The 19,903-nt window shown below is 39.4% G+C and overlaps 1 pseudogene; it reads right to left on the bottom strand.

Moving 5' to 3' along the window:
- Window positions 1–19,521, bottom strand: part of LOC140495688 (kelch-like protein 4) — a 166,631-nt pseudogene extending 147,110 nt beyond the window's left edge.
- Window positions 19,522–19,903: the final 382 nt, after the last annotated feature.

The following is a 19,903-nucleotide window of genomic DNA, read 5'->3' as shown; positions in this document are numbered from 1 at the left end:
AATCATTCTTTTAACTTCCTTAAAATTTTCTGAATACATTTTCGAGGTACCAATCATCATTTTGTATCGCTTAGTGCATTCAGAGCAGGTACAATGAGCATCCTGAAATGCAAAAGCAGAATAGAATGTATTCATATTGTATCATTTATGACCTCAGGAGAGTTCAAACCTAATGTACAAAGATTTGTAGGATTGTCAAGTAGTCACACTAGATGACCAGTGCAGTGATAATCACTGCTGTCCTCAGTTTAATAATTTCTAGAGTTTACATATCAAAATATGAAGCCCAAGTTAATGGTTTTCATATTAACCATTGAGACTAATACCAAGATTTTACTTTTAGTATGTTTAAATATTGTTGCTGTGGATAGAGGGATAATCAAAGAACTTATGAGCAGCAGTAAAACAAGTACAAGAAACTAAGATAACAATGGTTCGTAACGGCCATAAAACCCAAACCAACTGCAGTCATGGAAATAGTTGCACGATCTCTGAAATTGTTTACTTTTGAAGCTGATTGGCATAGTTTTGAGAACATGCAGCAAAGTATATTATAAGTAGCTGCTCTGCCATTTCCCTAGACTGTTCAAATATAAATGTTCCTTTACCAGCAAAATCTATACTCACTGAAACCACAGAATTGTATATATAACATATCAGTTCTCCCACTGGGGTACATGTGTTGCCAGGGCTCATCAAATGTTTGTACCGATAAGTTCATATCCCCACCTGTCGACTGCTGTCATCTAATATGGTCTGAAGCAGTGCCTGAGACGTAATAGAACGGGTAGTTGATATATTATTTATGGGCCAATTTAGTGTGAATTGGTTGTATGAATATGGGAATCTAGTGGGTTGTCAGTTTTATGGAGTGTCGTATACTAAAATTAGGCTCTTGCTACAAGTGTGGACCTGGTCTCTAGCTAAATATGTTTATTCTTACAGTATATAACATTGGCAGCAGAGGATGATTGTAATGTCAAGTTGCCATATGACTGGTGAAGGAATTAAGTTACAATGTGGACCTGGGTTAATTCATTAACAAAGAGGAAAGAAGATATAGGCTTTTTTTTAAATTATCACACTTATGCAGGATAAAAAAAACAATGATTTGAATACAGACAAAAGTTTCGACAGATTGTTAACTTTCATGGATAAAATTTGTCAAAAAGATGATCTATTGATTGATTATAAGTCATCATCAGATTTGATAAATTTAGAAGGACTGAGGTAAAGGTGAAGTTGCCATAGCCTAACCAGATCACTGGGCTGCTCTTTCATTAGAGAGACATGGCTAAACCTGCAGGTCACCACAACTCAGGTGAGGGGAGAGGCTGAGAAGAAGAATCCTTCCAGTGTAGGAGTTGAACCCACACTGTTGGCATTACTCTGCATCATAAGCCCATCCATCCAGCCAACTGAGCTAACTGTCCCCTATGAAGGCTGAAAGCCTGAGGATAGTACCATGGAAGAGTATGTCATGGAGTTCAGTAGATTACAAAACAACAGAAACTTCATTGGGAAATTCTCCAATCTGTTTTGACATCAAATTATTGCACTGTGCCAAAGTATCAAGCATGGGCAGACTCTTATTTTGATCAGTGTTACATTTCCAGACAAATATTCTCTGCCAGGAGAAATGTCAGAAGCACTAAATAAGTTCCCAGGGAAGCAGTCCTTTCCAACACCATTTGTTGCACAGAGAGGTGATCAGTGATTCATTGGAAAATGGAGGACACGGTGTTAACAAATTGGTGAGATTGCCTAAGTTCAGGCCACAAGTAAGAATATGAAAGAAAAACTATAACTAAGAGAAATGAGAACAGAAATGTGATTGATAATTTTGAGAAAGGAAGAGAATTTGGAACTCACAGTAAGAGAATGAACTTCAGAAATACTCAGAATGTAGAAACTGATATTTTAAATGTGATTCAAAGAACCATTGCACCACAGACCATTCCAGATGTATAGAAACCTGTTCAAAACTGAACATGAATGGAGGATTTGGAAGAAGAAGATGGAGATACAAATCAAAACAAGGAATTGTATTTACCACAAGATATTTCAGCTGAGGGTTGACTGTATTGGAGGCAGGGTTAGACAGTGAATGCACATTTACAGTGTAGAATAGATTGACTACCTAGACCCTCAGAAATATGAATTAGGACAAAGATAAGGACTTTGGGGATTCCACCAGTTTTAGATTTGTGAATAAAATCTTTGAAAAAAATCAGCAATTCCTTACAAAACACTGGAATCAATTATTTTAGTAGCATGGATGTAGTGTCCAGTGAAATACCCTTGTTATTAGGTAAACCATTGATTAAGAAAGAAGGTGAAACTGGATAAGTTATCATTAGCTACTGTCTTTGGAAAATCTGCAAGGTTACAACTTACACAATCATGACATTAATGAATTCCCTTACCAGAACATAACCTCTCTACGAAAGAAATTTGCCTCTCTGTTCATTAAAAGATAAAGAAAAGATAGTAAAGGATACATGAATAAGGTATGGAAGTATGATAGATTCATGGGAGACATAAATAATGGACATAAGCTTGTAAGAAATATTGAAGGACACTGTCAATGTCTATGCTAAGACTGTGCTTAGCAAGAAATGTAAAGGTATGAGATAAAGAAAAGTTATAGAATCAGAGATGTGCAGCACAAAAACAGACCCTTTGGTCTAATTCATCCACACCTTCCAGATATCCTAAACTGATCCAATCCCATTTATCAGCATTTGACCCATATCCCTCTAAACCTTTCTTATTTATATAGCCAACCAGATGCCTTTTAAATATTGTAATTGTACCAACCTCCATTAGAAGAAATGGTTCATAAAATTTTGACAGATCAGCCAAACTGAAAATATTCATCTACGCTAGTGTGGACTGGACACACTACAAATTCATTGCAGATGTTTAATAGGAAGCCTAAAAACCTGTAGGTCATAAGTGATCAACAACCCCAGCTTGGCAAGGGGCTACAGTTTTACATTTTTGGCTACATTCAGGCAGAAAGGCTTTAATTAAAGCCAAAGTCTCAAAGAATTTGTTGAACTTTAATATACAAGGTAAAGTTGTCAGAAGGAAGATATGGTTTACTATAAGAGAAAGGAACTTAAAGAATGGAGCAGCTTAAGGAAGATTATTAGTAAAGATGAAAAAAAATTATTCCACAGCATGGAAATCAAACTGTTTGGAAACACTCTTCAAATTCACTTGGTATGGATTACAAATTTGCAGATTTTGAAGAAGGTATAGAAAATAATGAGGAGCTAGGTACCTTTGATACCTCTTAATTATTACATAGCTATGAGGATCAACCTGCCACAATTGTCTGATAAAAGACAGATTAATTCTGCTGGTCAATTTGAGGCCTTTACTGCCAAATGCCAAAAGTGGGTACTAAAGTAAAATGTCTATTAAAAATTGCTGTTAAGTAGGGAAAGGAGTCCATTATCAGGGAAAGTCAATGGAAAGTATGAAAACTTGATGAATGTTTAGGATGAGGAGCATAAGGTTTGGTAACAAGAAATGAAAAGATAGACAGTAAGCAGATACATTGTAATCTCAAACAGTGGGTCTAGGAGTGAACATACGACTACAAAGAAATCATCAACCATTAAAAGTAACCCTGTTAATAGGAGGGAGAGGTCAAACAGTAGCAGTCCAGAAAAATATAGAAAGCAAAATAGAGAGCATCATTTAACAAAGAGAAAAACTATAATACAAACCAGGAATACCACCAAGAGGAAAAGCTCACATGATTGGGAAGTCTTAGTGGCCATGAATAAATTAAAGTGCTAAGTGAAGATACCATATAATAAGAATTGCAAAGGTGGAGAGAATTTGCGGTGTACACAGAGGTGTCAGATAGGGGAAATGATCCCTAGCGCAAAGGTGGAAATGCATAGAAAAGGTGACTCCTGATGGGACTTATAAGACAAAAGTAAGACTAGCAGCATTCAGTTTTGAAGTAAAACTGGTGGATCAAGATAAAAAGTATAATCATAGAATCTGTACTGTGTGGAAGCAGGCCATTTGGCCCATCTAGTTTACACTGACTCTGCAAAGAGCATCCCAAACAAACCCAATCCCCGACCCTATAACCGCGCATTTTCCATAGCCAATCTACTTAAGCTGTACATTTCAGACTGTGGAAGGAAACTGGAGCACCCAAATCAAGTTCACACAGACATGGGGAGAATGTGCAAATTCCACACAGACAGACAGCTAAGGCTAGAATCGAACCCAGGTCCCATGAGGCAGCAGTTATGAGTTATGAGTTATCGTGCTGCCCATGTAGCATCACCCATGACAAGGAAACTAATTTTGAAAATATTCTTGCTTTTTTTTAGAACAAATACTTGGGAATATAGATCAATTGATGCTAAAACTACATTATGCAGGGAGATCAACTCAGGGGGCAAGTGTTTCTTTATCCTTCAAAAGAGATACTAGATGCAGTGGAGACTTTCTGGAAACTAAGTAAATTGTATATTTCCTAAGTGATGTATCTAGTGTCTGGTACTTCTGAGTAAACTCTATATTATTAAAATTGGGCTGCCTTCATTTAAAAGTAGACCCTGTCATGTTTTATACCATTATTATAGGCAACTGTCAAGCATCTTCATGATGCATATAGATGATTATTTTTGTGTGTGGTGTGTTTTATAGACCAGACTAAACCCCCTTCAGATATGTCAAGGGGATAGCCTAGACCCTAACTATTATTTAATTTAAAGTCAACTATAAGGTGTTGTGTTCTAAATTCTATTGGTCACATTGCTCGGCTTTAAGCAAGACACACTTCATCCTTACATTTGGTTAAAATACAAATAAAAGAAAGAAGAATTGATATAATTTTATAACTCTATTGGAAAACTTAACAGAATAATAGATTAACTGTTAAACAGCAACTGTTCCAATTTAGTAACATATAGTAATGCATCTTTGGCAAAGGCAAATTCAGTAAAATAGATTATCTCACATGTGGTGTTTCTCCAGTCCAGCAGGAAAGAACACCAAGAGAAATATTTTGAGAGAAAAAGAGAGAGAGTGAGAGAGAGAATGCCAGCTTTTTGCTGTGGCTGAGAGAGATGTACAACATCTTCCACAACTTCAAAACCCAACAACTGAAAGCTAAACTAAAAACGCTGGTTCTGTGGGAGTATGACTCCACCCATTCATGCTGCTTCTATTGCTCTAACTTGGGGAAGAAAGAACCCAGGGCCTCACAAGCTGTTTATTGGTTTCAAAGAGATAACTCCTCACCTCTGGCTTATACCCTTTCTTCAAAAAAACCACAGCCATCATATTGTTACAGTTGAGAGCAGTGAATTTGAAACCATTATCATAATTGGCATTAAAGCAGAATTCTAAACTGGAAGTCAGGCTTCTGGGTTTTTTAAGTATATTGGAATGGAAATCAAGGCAGTAAGAGGAACCTCAATTATCCGAAGGACTCGGGCGGACAGTATTTTATTCGGTTAATCGAATTCTGGATAATCGAATGCCGGATAGCATAGTTTAGCCAAGCATTGGGATCTTGCAATCTTGCCGGATAATCTGATATTTGAATAATTGAATGCCGGATAATCGAAGTTCCTCTGTATTAACTGTCACTTTGCATCAAAATCTTCTTCAACTAATGTTAACTCCGTTACTGTTAGTCAAAGGAGAGTCTCACAAAAAGATGCAGTATCTTCGAAAACTGAAATGGCAAAATTGCATCATTGAATTGGACAGCTGAATTCACTGGGTAGCCAAACAAAGCCAGTTACTGTTTTTGAAGCATTAAAGTTGAATACAACTATGAAGCATTGCAACATGCAGAGGACAGACATGTTTGCATATGAACAGGACAATGACTAGAAGGTCAGGGTTCTGCTTGTGCACAGACCGGAAGTGTTCCCCAAAATGGCCACCCAGTCTGCGTTGGTTTCTCCAATGTAAAGCAGGCCACAATGGCTGCAGTGAATACAATGAAACACTCCAGACAGCTCCAGCAGAGCTCCACCACCAAACACATCATCGCCTCACTCCTGCTGTCTGCACTTCACAAGAACCTTTCCTTCTAGGACACCCTATTCCATTCCACAACACTAATAGCATCTGCCTTTCCACGGCACCTTCCCATGTAACTACGGAAGGTACAACACCTGCCCCTTCACCTTCTCCCTGTTCATCATCCAAGGGCTCAAACCATCTTTCTAGGTGAGGCAGCATTTCACCTGTACCTCCTCCATTCTTGTGTATTGTATTCATTGTACCTAGTGTGGCTACTCTATACTGGAGAAACCAAACACAGGCTGGGTGACAGCTTTGAGGAACACCTCCAGTCTGTGTGTAAGCAGGACCCTTACCTACCCATAGCTATTCATTATAACACAGCGTCCTGCTTACATGCCAACATGTCTGTTCTCAGCGTGCCGCAGTGTTCCAGTGAATCATAGCGCAAACTGGAGGAACAATATCTCATCTTCAGACGAGGCACATTACAGACTATTGGGCTTAATATCAAGTTCAACATCTTTAAATTGTGAAGATTTCTTCCCTTTTTTTAGCTTGTTAACACGTCCTACCCTCCCCCCATCCCCTTAGTGTCTTTTCAAGTCTGGCAGGAGATGCATCACTTTTGTGCCATTCTCATATTCCGATCACTTAATCTAACTACCAACATCTTTTGGTAACCAGCATCCTACACTATGGAATAAATCTCACTAAAAGTATGGACTTAGGCTCTTGATTTTTTGAACCTCTATAAAGATCACTAACCCAAATACAACCCCTTGCCCCCAAAACTATAGCACAAATGCTGTCCCTCCACACTTCACTTCAGCTCTGAAGAAGAATCATCGAGACTCAAAATGTTAGCTTGCTCTCCCTCCACGGATGCTGTCTGACCCATTGTAATGTCCAGCATTTGTTGTTCTGTAAACAGGTTGGGACTGTACTCAAAGAAGGTTAGAAAAATGAGATGTGACATAGAATTATTAAGAGACTTGACAGGGTAAATGCCAAAACGATGTTTCCCCTCATAGGAGCATGGGAGAGTCTCCAGCCAGAAGGCATGGTCTCAGAATTAATGCATTCAATTTAAGAGTGAGATGAAGACGAATTTCTTCTCTCAGAGAGTTGAAAGCATTTGGAACTCCTTGTTAGAGAACTGTGGGGAAAGAGTATTATGTATATTTACAGCTGAGGTGGATAGATTCTTGATCAGTAAGTGAATTAAGGGTTATGGGGAAATTGGTGGAATTTTGGACGTGAGGAGAGTCAGATCATCATGATCCTACTGAATGATGGAGCAGGCTCAAGGAACTGAACAGTCTACTCCTGTTCTTGTTTCTTATAGTCTGATGGAATAAATCTCACTAAAAGTATGGACTTAGGCTCTGTTTATATACAGATGTCATTGAGTGTATAACATCTATCAATTTTACTTTCCCCCATTCAAGGTCCCCAGAATGAAAGCCAGGAAGCATGCAATAATGTGTCCTATTTCTTGAAGATATTTTCATATTAATAGATAAATAATTTTTTCTACAAGAATGCAAAATGCCAAGGTACAAGTGGTTAAAAGTCATCTTTTATCAATTGGATGCATCCACAATCATAGAATTACTGACCCATTTATTTTTGGTAAAAAAATGTCACAGAGAGTCATAGAGATGTACCGCATGGAAACATACCCTTTGGTCCAACTAGTCCATGCCAACCAGATATCCCAACCCAATCTAATCCCATTTTGCCAGCACTTGGCCCATATCCATCTAATCCTTTCCTATTCATATACCCACCCAAATGCCATTTAAACACTATAATTGTACCAGCTTCCACCAATTCCTCTGGCAGATAATTCCATGCATGCACCACCCTCTGTGAGAAAACGTTGCCTCTTAGGTCCCTTTTATATCTTTCCCCTCTCACTCTAAACCTATGCCCTCTACTTCTGGACTTCCCCATGCCAGGGAAAAGACTTTGTCTATTTATCCTGTCCATGCCCCTCATGATTTTATAAACCTCTATAAAAGTCACCCCTCAGGCTCCTATGCTCCAGGGAAATCAACCCCAGCCTATTCAACCTCTCCCTTTAGCTTAAATCCTCCAACCCTGACAACATCCTTGTAAATCTTTTCAGAACCCTTTCAAGTTTCACAACATTCTTCTGATAGGAAGGAGACCATATTTGCATGTAATAATCCAAAAGTGGCCTAACCAACATCCTGTGCAGCCGAGACATGACCTCCCAACTCCTATACTCAATGCTCTGACCAATGAAGGAAAGCATACCAAATGCCTTCTTCACTATCTTATCTACCTGCAACTCTACTTTCAAGGAACTATGAATCTGCACTCCAAGGTCTCTTTGTTCAGCAACACTCCCCAGAACCTTACCATCATATGTTCTGTTCAGTTTAGTTTCAAAAAACTGTGAGCTCTATATAACAATAATGGCAAGCTAGAAGTAATCTGAGAAATAGCTGTAGAAATATGTCCAGTATTCATGTTTCAGTCTTTCAGTTGTGTTGATTTCTAATGACTCATCTCCTGCACCAGCCTCAAATGTATTCACTGCATCTAAGTACATTCTAATTGTAAATGCGCTCGTGGTGAGTAGCTATTTATCAATGATTGAGTTGCATGAAATTCTGAGGTCAATCACCAGTGGCTGCACCAGATCATAAAGTGACCCTTGTGCTGAAGCTATTGTGAACTCAATATTTTAAAGTTTGTTCTGTTATCACTTGAGCAAGACTACATCATGGAACAGATCTATCCAATGAGCCAGATAGGTTATTCTATATCCACAAGTCCCTGATGAAGAACAACACCTCACTTACCTGTCTGTGCAGAGACCAATTAACATCAGGGAGTTCTCCGAGTCTCCCACTACATCCTCAGATCTGCCTGCAGTTATAAATCAGTTAACGTTTACCACATCGGCCTGTGGAGTTTGGACCTAACAGCAGCAGTAACAACAATGCCACAGCTACTAGGTATATTATTTCAGTTTCTGGCGTTTACACTTTGTCTTGTCACTGGTCTTGCACTAGTTTTGTCACAGATGGTTTTAAATCTCAGTAGCTATAAAAATTAATGTCAGTTCACTTAGTGATAAACAGCCATTTGGGACAGACCACTGGAAAGCCGCTTGTTACAATTCAACTTGTTGACCATTACCTGATATCTACTCATTATCCCCATTAATAGTGTCCATTGCTTGACAACCAGTAACATTCTGGGCTTTGTAATTGACCAGAATGTAACTAGCCAACCATATACAGACTATGATTGCATTTGGTCAGACACAGAATTCTGTGGCAAGCTATTTACCTCTTGACTTTCCAAATCCTGTCCCTACATTCAAGGCAGAAGTCAGGAATGTCCGGCCTGAACAAATGCACCTCCAACCACACACACAAAGCTTAATATCGTTGAAGACAATGCAGCTTACTTGTCCAGGACCTCATAAATCATCTCAGGCATTCAGTCCTGTCACCACCGGTGCATAGTGGCAACCATGTATATCACACAAAAGATGCACCACAATCCTTCACCTAGTATCCCGCAAGCACCTGCCAAATGTGTGACATCTAACATTTAGAAGAACTAGGGTTGCAGAAGCATGGGAATATCATGGCTTGTAAGTTCCCCTCCACATCACACCCCATCTGACTTTAGAGCTATATTCTCTGTCACTGGGTCAAACTCTACATTCCAACAGACTGTGGGTGTACCTAGGCCACTTTGTTTGTAAGAATTCATGAATTCATTGTTGGATTCTCAAGAGCAATTAAGGATGGTTAACAATTTTTGGCAGTCTCAGAAACGCACTTATCCCATGACAAAATAACAAAAAGTCAAGTATGGCCAGCATTGGCTATTCTGTGCTAGATTGATTTGTGGTGATAACTATTTGGTAAGAAAGCACATAAGATCGTTTATTAAGAGACATATACTTTTTCATGTGAGTACTGTATTGTTACTAATGTTACTATGTTTTGCCCTGGTAGACTCTATTAAATACTTCCAAGTCTTGTTTTACGTAGCTGAAGTGATGAAGTATATTGTGAAAAAGGCAGAAGATACTTCATATATTTCAGTTAATCTGCACAGTTCTATCACATTGTGCACCTTTTAAGATCCTGTCTACAAAGTTAATCAATTAGGTCCACTACCTTTTCTACTCCTTGCCCTCTTATGTTTAAGCTTTTGTTTTCAGAACAGAAGTTGCAGAATTGAGATGGGGGCGTTATAGAGTCATAGAGTCATAGAGGTGTACAGCATGGAAACAGACCCTTTGGTCCAACCCGTCCATGCTGACCAGATATCCCAACCAATCTAGTCCCACCTGCCAGCACCCAGCCCATATCCCTCCAAACCCTTCCTATTCATATACCCATCCAAATGCCTCTTAAATGTTGCAATTGTACCAGCCTCCACCTCATCCTCTGGCAGCTCATTCCATATACGTACCACCCTTTGTGTGAAAAAGTTGCCCCTTAGATCACTTTTATATCTTTCGCCTCTCACCCGAAACCTATGCCCTCTAGTTCTGGAGTCTCCGACCCCAGGGAAAAGACTTTGTCTATTTATCCTATCCATGCCCCTCATAATTTTGTAAACCTCTATAAGGTCACCCCTCAGCCTCCAACGCTCCAGGAAAAACAGCCCCAGCCTGTTTAGCCTCTCCCTGTAGCTCAGATCCTCCAACCCTGGCAACATCCTTGTAAATCTTTTCTGAACCCTTACAAGTTTCACAACATCTTTCCGATAGGAAGGAGACCAGAAATGCACGCAATATTCCAACAGTGGCCGAACCAATGTCCTGTACAGCTGCAACATGACCTCCCAACCTCTGTACTCAATACTCTGACCAATAAAGGAAAGTATACCAAACGCCTTCTTCACTATCCTATCTACCTGTGACTCCACTTTCGAGGAGCTATGAACCTGCAGTTCAAGGTCTCTTTGTTCAGCAACACTCCCCCAGGACCTTACCATTAAATGTATAAGTCCTGCTAAGATTTGCTTTCCCAAAATGCAGCGTCTCACATTTATTTGGATTAAACTCCATCTGCCAATTCTCAGCCCATTGGCCCATCTGGTCCAGATCCTGTTGAAATCTGAGCTAACCCTCTTCGCTGTCCACACTTCCAATTTTGGTGTCATCTGCAAACTTACTAACTGTACCTCTTATGCTTGCATCCAAATCATTTATGGAAATGACAAAAGGTAGAGGACCCAGCACCGATCCTTGTGGCACTCTACTGGAGGTCACAGGCCTCCAGTTTGAAAAACAACCCTCCACCACCAATCTCTATCTTCTACATTTGAGCCAGTTCTGTATCCAAATGGCTAGTTCTCCCTATATTCCATGAGATCTAACCTTGCCAATCAGTCTCCCATGGGGAACCTTGTCGAACGCCTTACTGAGGTCCATATAGATCACATCTAGTGCTCTGCCCTCATCGATCTTCTTTGTTACTTCTTCAAAAAACTCAATCAAGTTTGTGAGATATGATTTCCCAAGCACAAAACCATGTTGACTATCCTGAATCAGTCCTTGCCTTTCCAAATACCTGGAGAAAGTGAGGACTGCAGATGCTGGAGATCAGAGCTGAAAATGTGTTGCTGGAAAAGCGCAGTAGCACATTTTCAGCTCTGATCTCCAGCTACTGCTGCACCTTTTCAAATACATGTGCATCCTGTCCCTTGATCAGAAGAAATTATTTCTTGCATTAAATGTTCTTTCCCCTTAATAATACCTGTATTTTAAAACCATGCTTAATCTACTACACTGAGTTTTTTATTTGTCTACATCTTGTCTCTGTGCAATGTTGGAGAGCTTAATCTCACCATTACATAGTGCATTGAGATAGTTAGGACCAGTAAGTGAAACAGACCTCACTTCAGCAAACAATTCACTGAATCGATAGTTCCATCCATTAACTTTTCATGTTTTCAACCAATTGTGGTATGTTGTTACCCAAGACATTGTAAAGAAAAACCATCATTACGGGTGCAATCATTTGATGCTCACAGCAAAAAAAATCTTAATGTACACAAATGATCATGTAAACATTAGTTGTGCCTGCTGTTTTGACAGTTCATAGTAGCTAGGTAAAATGTTAATACCATTGTTACAGCAGTGAAATTTTTGTAAATTGCCAGAAATCGCATGACTAAATTGACTAAATTTCATGGTGAAATTTGATTTTAAATGTCGTGATCTGATAACTTATTCTTCTTTCCTTAAAGTGTATTTGTGCTTCACGTGAAGAAGAGGAAAAGGTAGACATTTAATACAGCATAGGACGTGGTTAGGACTAGATGAAGAACAAGCATTTTGAAAAGCAAGAAATATAGGAAATAGGAGCAGAAGTAGGCCATTGGGCCCTTCAAGCCTGCTCCGCCATTCAATATGATCATGAGTAACATTAAACATCATCTGAACCTACTGCATGTATTGCTGTCCAAATAGACTCCTTACTGATTCTGAACTTTTCCATTTTAGGTTTCTCCTTTCTGTCTATCTTTCGTACCCAATGTGTTTCCCCAGGCCAGCCCTCCTTGAGCTACTGAATCCACTTAAGCCAAAGGTCTCCCTGGCAGCAGCTTGTTGTTCAAGGGACTATTATCAATAAACAAGACATTTACTCTTCCAGAAGGTGACAAAGGTCACAAAATGCTCTCATCTCACCTACCATCCTCATCCATGGAATTGCATTCAGTGATCTTTCCAATCTGTAAATATCTGAGGCTGGTTAAGCTACCTACACTACTACACCTACAGCAGAGATCATCCATACCAATTCTGAGCAAGTAATCAGGAATATTCCATAGATGTGTCATTCAACAAGTGAACAGATATGTTTCTGCAGGGTAGACTGGAGTTGTGCATCAGGACTATGTGGAGATCCAAACACAGCTGACGCAGTGAGAACTTCACTGGAAATTAAAACTTCCTTGCAATGGTTACCCTGTATCTGGAGCTCTCCAAAAGAATCCCAGAGTTGGAGATGTTGTGGAGTGAAGAATCTCAAACCAGCTCTATTCATGGATAATTAATAAACTGAGCCCTTGACTCACCACTGACACAACAAACTACATGCCCAACACACCAAGACATCCAAGATTCAACAACCCCACCTCAACCTGGCCCCAACGACCATCCCTTCCAACACCAGAACCCTGACCCCATTACCAGATCAAACACTTCTGTTTCCAATCCTACATCCCGATTCTGCTGCACCTTAGCCAGACAGTGCCCAACAAACGCACCTCCAAATGACCTGACAACCTCCACTGGACTGTCCCTCCATTTCCAAAACACCACCCCATCCCTGACTTAGATTCACAGGGCCCTTCAATTCCACCTCAGCTCAACATCTTACTCCCACATCCCTAATCTGACCATGATCTATCCTAAACCTTCATCCACTTCATATTCATCCGACCACCCCCCCCCCCCCCCCACCCACTCCCTTCCTCCCATCCACTTGTCACCATATCCCTGCACAAAATTTAAACCATAAAATACAACCCTGCTGTCAAAAGAAGCATAGCTTCCACGCCGATCAATTCAGAGGCCGGCTGCTATGTTTCTTGGATTGGATACCAATGTTTCCGAAAAGGGGGGAGTCCTCTCCAGGAAATTCTAGGGCAAAACTGAGTGAGGTAAGTGAGTATCTTTCATTCCGGTCATGCTCAGAAATAGGGCTTCTGGCCCTGTGCAGAATGTTTGGGGTATTATGTAAACTGGTCAAGCAACAGGAATAAAAGTCTTTCCAAAAATAACATACAAGGCAGTCCGGCATTGGTATTTTGCTGAAAAACAGAGGACTGCACTTTTTAAAGATACAGCAAGAAATATTCCTTAAGTGCAAAAAAACTCAAAATTGATCAGATTTGCAGTTTGGTTTCATATAATTTCATTGTCTGCTCCTTAAATTACTACAGAATTACCCCTACCTTATAGAACTTAAGTGGTTAGAAGAAAGGGAAACGTGAATCTTATTAGGGTGATATGAGCTGAGTTCACACTGAGCAATCAAATGAAATATTCATTTACTATAGCATCTGTTTTCTAATCTGAAATTTTATTTTAGGTTTCTCTTTGTGTTCTCCCACATTACGGTTGCAACACGAGATACACAACAGCGGGGCAAAAGAATGATCATTTTGGCTTTGAATTATTGAATAAGATACCTTCTAAAAATTTAAAACACTATTCCCTGTGGATCACATTTTGACTGTGCCACCACAAGCCTCACATTAAAACAGTTGAAGCATTAAATCCTTCAAGCTCGTCTTAATGAAGCATACTAAATCAGTTAGAAGATTCTTACCATTACAATTTTAGTCTTAAAAACAGTCTCCTGCCGCTGCTGTAAATGTAACATTACCTAAGGAGCAGATATAAGCAAATGTTTGAGGATTAACAATCTAACATTAATTTTTCTAAAAACATTCATTTTATGGTTCAATATACCCATTAGGAATTAACACTTCTATCTTCCCCAGGAATTACTTCTGCCTCAAATCTGCTGAAACCCTCATCCATTTATTTGATAGCTCTATGCTTGATAATTCCAACATTGTTTTGACCAGATTTCTGCCTTCCATCCTCCATGACTTTGAGCTAATCCAACACACTGTTTCTTGTGCTATAACTTGCAACAAGGCTCATTCATTCATCATCTCTTTTTTGCTGCACAGATTGGCCCTGGACTAACTTCCAGTCCAGCAATGCCTAAATTTAAAAATGCATATCTTTGTTTTCAACACCTCATGTTATCACCAGTATCTCACAAGCCTCTGGGTTTTCTACACTCCAGGTCAATTTTTCTTTGCATATCTCTGATTCCCTTTGCCCCGTCATTTCAGACTGTACTTTCAGCTACTGGACCCACATCTCTGGAATTACCTCTCAAAACTTTTCTATTTCTCTCTGTCTCCTCTGCTTAAGATGCTCCTAAATCCTCACTCTTTGATCAAGCCTTAGATCATCTGTGTAATCTCTCCTTATGCCATTTAGCATCAAATTTTATTTGATAACACTTTTTTTAAAGTGCATTGTGATATTAATTTACATGGTAAAAACAATGACTGCAGATGCTGGAAACCAGATTCTAGATTAGTGGTGCTGGAAGAGCACAGCAGTTCAGGCAGCAACCAAGGAGCGGCAAAATCGCTCTTGCCCGAACCGTCGATTTCGCTGCTCCTTGGATGCTGCCTGAACTGCTGTGCTCTTCCAGCACCACTAATCCAGAATATTAATTTACATTAAAGGCATTTTACAAATGTGCATTATTGTTAATGAAACAGTTCACATTCTATGTACGTATTGCATTACAGAATTGAAATGATATTATGTTTGAGCTTTATTTAAAACTCTGATAGTGAGTCAGGTCATTGTCAAGCAATTGCTAAATGTTCAGAATAAAGGGAAACTCAAATATGAACTTAGCTGATTCACTGGCCTGTCTCTTAAAGAAAAACTGTGCTTTATTTAAAAACTGCTCTCGCAGGATTGGGATGCTTTAATGTTCATGACTTTTCTGCCGATGCTTGATGAGATGTCAACAATAATGTAGGAAGCATTTGCACACCTCCAAGTTTCACCCACCTTTTCATTAATGCATGGATGTCAATCCATTTTGATTATGCTGCTGGTAAATGACTATTTGCATGTGGGTGGCAAGATTACCACCTGCGTGTGTCGAAAGTGCTTGTCAGGGTGAAATTATCATTCATTCCCATTTGTGCCCATTTAAAAGTTTTCAGCTTTTACCAACTTTAAAAACATGCGCTTTTACATAGAATACAATTAGAGCAATGTTTTCAGTGTGCTGGGATATTGGTGGGTCAACTCCACTGCAATGGGGAAGAGGGAGTTAAAGAAAACATGTGCTTTCATCATCCAACACTTATCATAATACTTAGCCAGCAATCTTACTTCCCTTTTCTGGTAATACTATTGGGGCTTCTTAATGATCATCTTGAAAGATTTCTTTGTTGTATATATTTATTGACCACAAATCATTGAGAATAATTGTGAAGATTCATGTAATTTTATGTGGTAAAATATACCTTAGATGTCTGTTTTAAGTTAGTGGAATGCTCCTCATTACTCCTGTAGAAGTGTTATTCAGTTAAACAAATGAAAGGTGGAATAAGCTTGAGGAACTGAAAGACTTGTTCCAGATTCTGTGTATGAAATTATTAAGTAATCAGGATGTGCAGTCCAACAGAGCTTTCTGCAATTGGAGTATTAAATTCTATGTTCATGCAGTGATTTCCAGTTGTCAATCAAACTATTACCAGAATGGGTAGAATTTTCAAGCCCCAGTGGGATGAGCACTATGGGAGGCAGATGCTTAATTTCTGCTGGGGACAGAGGAGAGAGGGTCAACCAGGCAACATGCCGACATATGGCTAGGTGTCAGTTAAGGTGGGTAGAAGAACCTCTGGGGGATTATGAACAAGCCAATTGCAATCTCTTGGCACTAGGCTGTACTGTGAAGCGACTCCTCTGCCAGAGTAGTGACCCAGCTGCTAAAGGCAATTTGTTTTATATTTAAAGTTTTAATAACTTGGAAATAAACACCACCGTTTGGAGGCCCTTTCTTTCCTATGTACCTGAATCGTGAGCTGCTGCTTCTTCAGTGCAGAAAGACCTCCTGCTGGTCATACAGCTTTAAGTAGCTAATCAGTGTCCTTATTTCGATAATCGGCTGACCGTCTGACCACTCATTTGCAAATGTGAGACAAATCACTGTTCTCAGCAGAGCATGGAGCTGGGTCATTGCCCAGGCCTGCTGCCTGCTCCTCCAATTGATCCCTACCTCAGGCACCTAACTCAAAGAGAAACCTTGTCTTTTGAGTGGAGGTGGATATTGGACAGGGAAGGGGAACTAAAGGGAGAGTTCCATGGTGAACTACCTGTTCACAAAATTGCATTCCTGCAACGCTAAAGGCAGGCTGCTGACATGGCCTTCAACCAGGGAATGAAATGAAGGTGTAGGGAATCCTAAAAAGGAAAAACTATGTTAATAAAAATGCATTAATAAACGTGTTGTAAACAAACAAATTAGCAACAGTTGACATTGGAAACAGTATCTGAATGGTAGTTTCTGTCTGAGCTTTCAGCACTTCACTATCTGGAGAAATCAGGAACATGTAGACAGCTCACTACTGGACTGTTCTTTGTCTCTGATGCTCTAAATATCAAGATAAGAAAAGGTTTTAATGATGTAGAAATAATAAAGAAGAAAATGGTGAGGACATTGGTTTTCGCAGTATAGGCTACAACTGAGAGGTTAGGGTAACAGGAAGGCAGCACAGTTCTCTCAAAGGTTCAGTGTTCAGTTTTCTGTTGTGTGACAAGATTAGCAGGAGATACCACTTTGGGTAGTTTTGATATCAGTGTTTTTTTCTGGTCAGAAACATCCATCAACTAATGCATAAAAATAGCTGAGAAACTACTACAAAAGCATAGAGAAAACCCTTTCCACTTCACTCCCTATATTCACAGAAACATTCCATTAAAGTGAATATTTCATGCTGTAATTCATCAAATTAAAATACAATACAATCTAAAATTGCATTTCATATCAGTAACATAGATAATGGTATCTACCACTAAACATAGGTTAAATTGGATGTTTATTGATGATAATGTTTCATTGTTTCCAGGGAAAATATTCACAATTTTCAGTTATCTTCACTACTTTTACAAATGTTTTTTCAGCAGTTTTCTATGAGCTGCTTTTGTTCAGGGTATATGAACTGATTTTTCTCCTTTCTTTTATCTCTGCCTGTTGTATAGACTATTCCTAACATATAATGGTGGTTTTGAAACTATATCTTCAGGTCTCTGCCAATATTCTAACAGCAGCCTTTATCAACTTATGTTTCAATTTTCTCTCCTTCACAGCCCTCAACATCTCCTGACTCGAAGTACATTTTTGTCTGTGAATTCAGGCCATGAATTTGAACTTAACCATTATTGGCCTTGCGTGACGATAACATAACGCCCTGCCCATGTGCTGTCCTTTCACTGTTTACTTATTAGCACAAATAGTTACTTGGTGGTGAGCCAAAGACTTTGCAAATCACGCATAACATGAAATTATGTAGAATTACACTGAATTTACAACACAGAAAAATACCATTCAGCCCAACAGGTCTCTACACAAACTTCCTTCCACTTTATAACACCATTTCGACGTAACCTTCAACCAGTTTCTCCATCATATGTTTAATCAGCTTCTTCATGAATACATCTACGCTAGTCAATTCAATCACTCAGGTGATACCAGAGTTCCATATTCTCACTGGGTCATCTTTGGATTGGGTCCAAGACATTATAAGTGTTAGGAAGTACAAGTGAAAAGTTTCCACGCATATGAACTGGGCAACAACACCAATAAAATTTACTTTTTACAAGTGCTATAAAATGAAGCTTTGAATAAACATGATTCTGACACATTTTAAATATAACTCAGATGAAGTCATTGCTTGCTCTGCTGACTGTACTGAAAACAGAAGTGGGTCTGAGGCTGCATAACCACATGAAACTGCTATCAGCCTATGAGTTGCTGAATACATCTGCAGGTTTTTTTACTGAGGAGTGATAAACATGTGATTGCAGGCGAATTATCCACAGGTATTCGAGTCCATCACGAGCATTATGTAACAATATGTCAAGCAGATGATCAATCACAATTACAAAAAAACAAAGCAGTAGAAAAAGCTAAGGGCATGCATAAAATATGCTGCCATTATTGAGCATAATTTTGAACTACAGCCTAATATAATTGACATTTTAAAAATAATGTAAATAATAATCAGTCTTCTTCCATTTTATTAGTGCTAGCTCTTACCTCTCTATAGGCTCTTCTGCAAGATCAACACTGCCTGATTCCACTGCTCCTTTGTTCTCTTTTTCTTCTTTAACTGTATCCTCTTGGTCAGAAATTTTAGCGAGTCCTTCATCCTCTGGTGTGCGTGGCACTGTATTCTGCTGATACCATGGCTGACTGTCAGGTCTGTTGTAAATTGGAGCTGGCACAGGTGCCAGTAAACTGTTTACAGGGCTGCTGTTTTCCTGAGTCCAGTTCTATCCCTAGAGTGGCTTTTCAATCTGCTCTGCCCCAGACCACGATGCACAAATCCCTCATGCTGAAGACAGCCACTGCTTCTAGAAGAGCTCTGGGAGGGGTGGCTAAACCATTTCCATCTCAGCCTCAGAATCTGTTTCATGTCAAACTCCTTCCTCCCAGACACAGACATCATTATCCTAGAGAATCTTAAACTTGTAGATGTGAAATAGCTTTGTTTTCGACACAGTTTCACGCCTCTGCACCAAATCCCTTCACTGAAGAAACCAAAAAGAACAAGCCTTCTCTTCTCTGAACGGTATACAGTGCTGCTAGCACTCACTGCAAATACTAAGCTGCTGCTAACTGTGTAGGTGGGATACCATACTGACAGGATGATGAGGTCAGCCCTCAAACGAGTAAATCAGATTAACACAGGAAGACAGCTACCAAAACTCTAAACAGCAGCTGGTCTTACATACAGTTAAACAAAGATTGAACAGCACTGTCCTTTGCTTAGCAAGATTCTATCTGTTTCCAGGAAATGCAAGCTGTAATATGAAATCCAGGAAAACATGCATAAAATAAAGTACTAGGCTTGTGTTTCCCAGGAGAACTATGTCCAACCTTTTCCTCTTCTAGATGGCACTCTCATTAACTTAATAAAGGATTGAAGAAATAACCAAGCATTTTTTTTAGCCTGGCTTTAATGGTTCCTGGACTTGCCTTGTCACTATCTTCAGTGAAAAAGGGGTCAAAAGACAAGTGTCAACTCCAACCACACA

The sequence above is a fragment of the Chiloscyllium punctatum genome, chromosome 25 (assembly GCF_047496795.1).
Source record: "Chiloscyllium punctatum isolate Juve2018m chromosome 25, sChiPun1.3, whole genome shotgun sequence".
Classification (NCBI taxonomy): Eukaryota; Metazoa; Chordata; class Chondrichthyes; order Orectolobiformes; family Hemiscylliidae; genus Chiloscyllium; species Chiloscyllium punctatum.
Note: the sequence above shows the minus strand (reverse complement) of the source record. Positions and strands in the feature narration are given on the sequence as shown.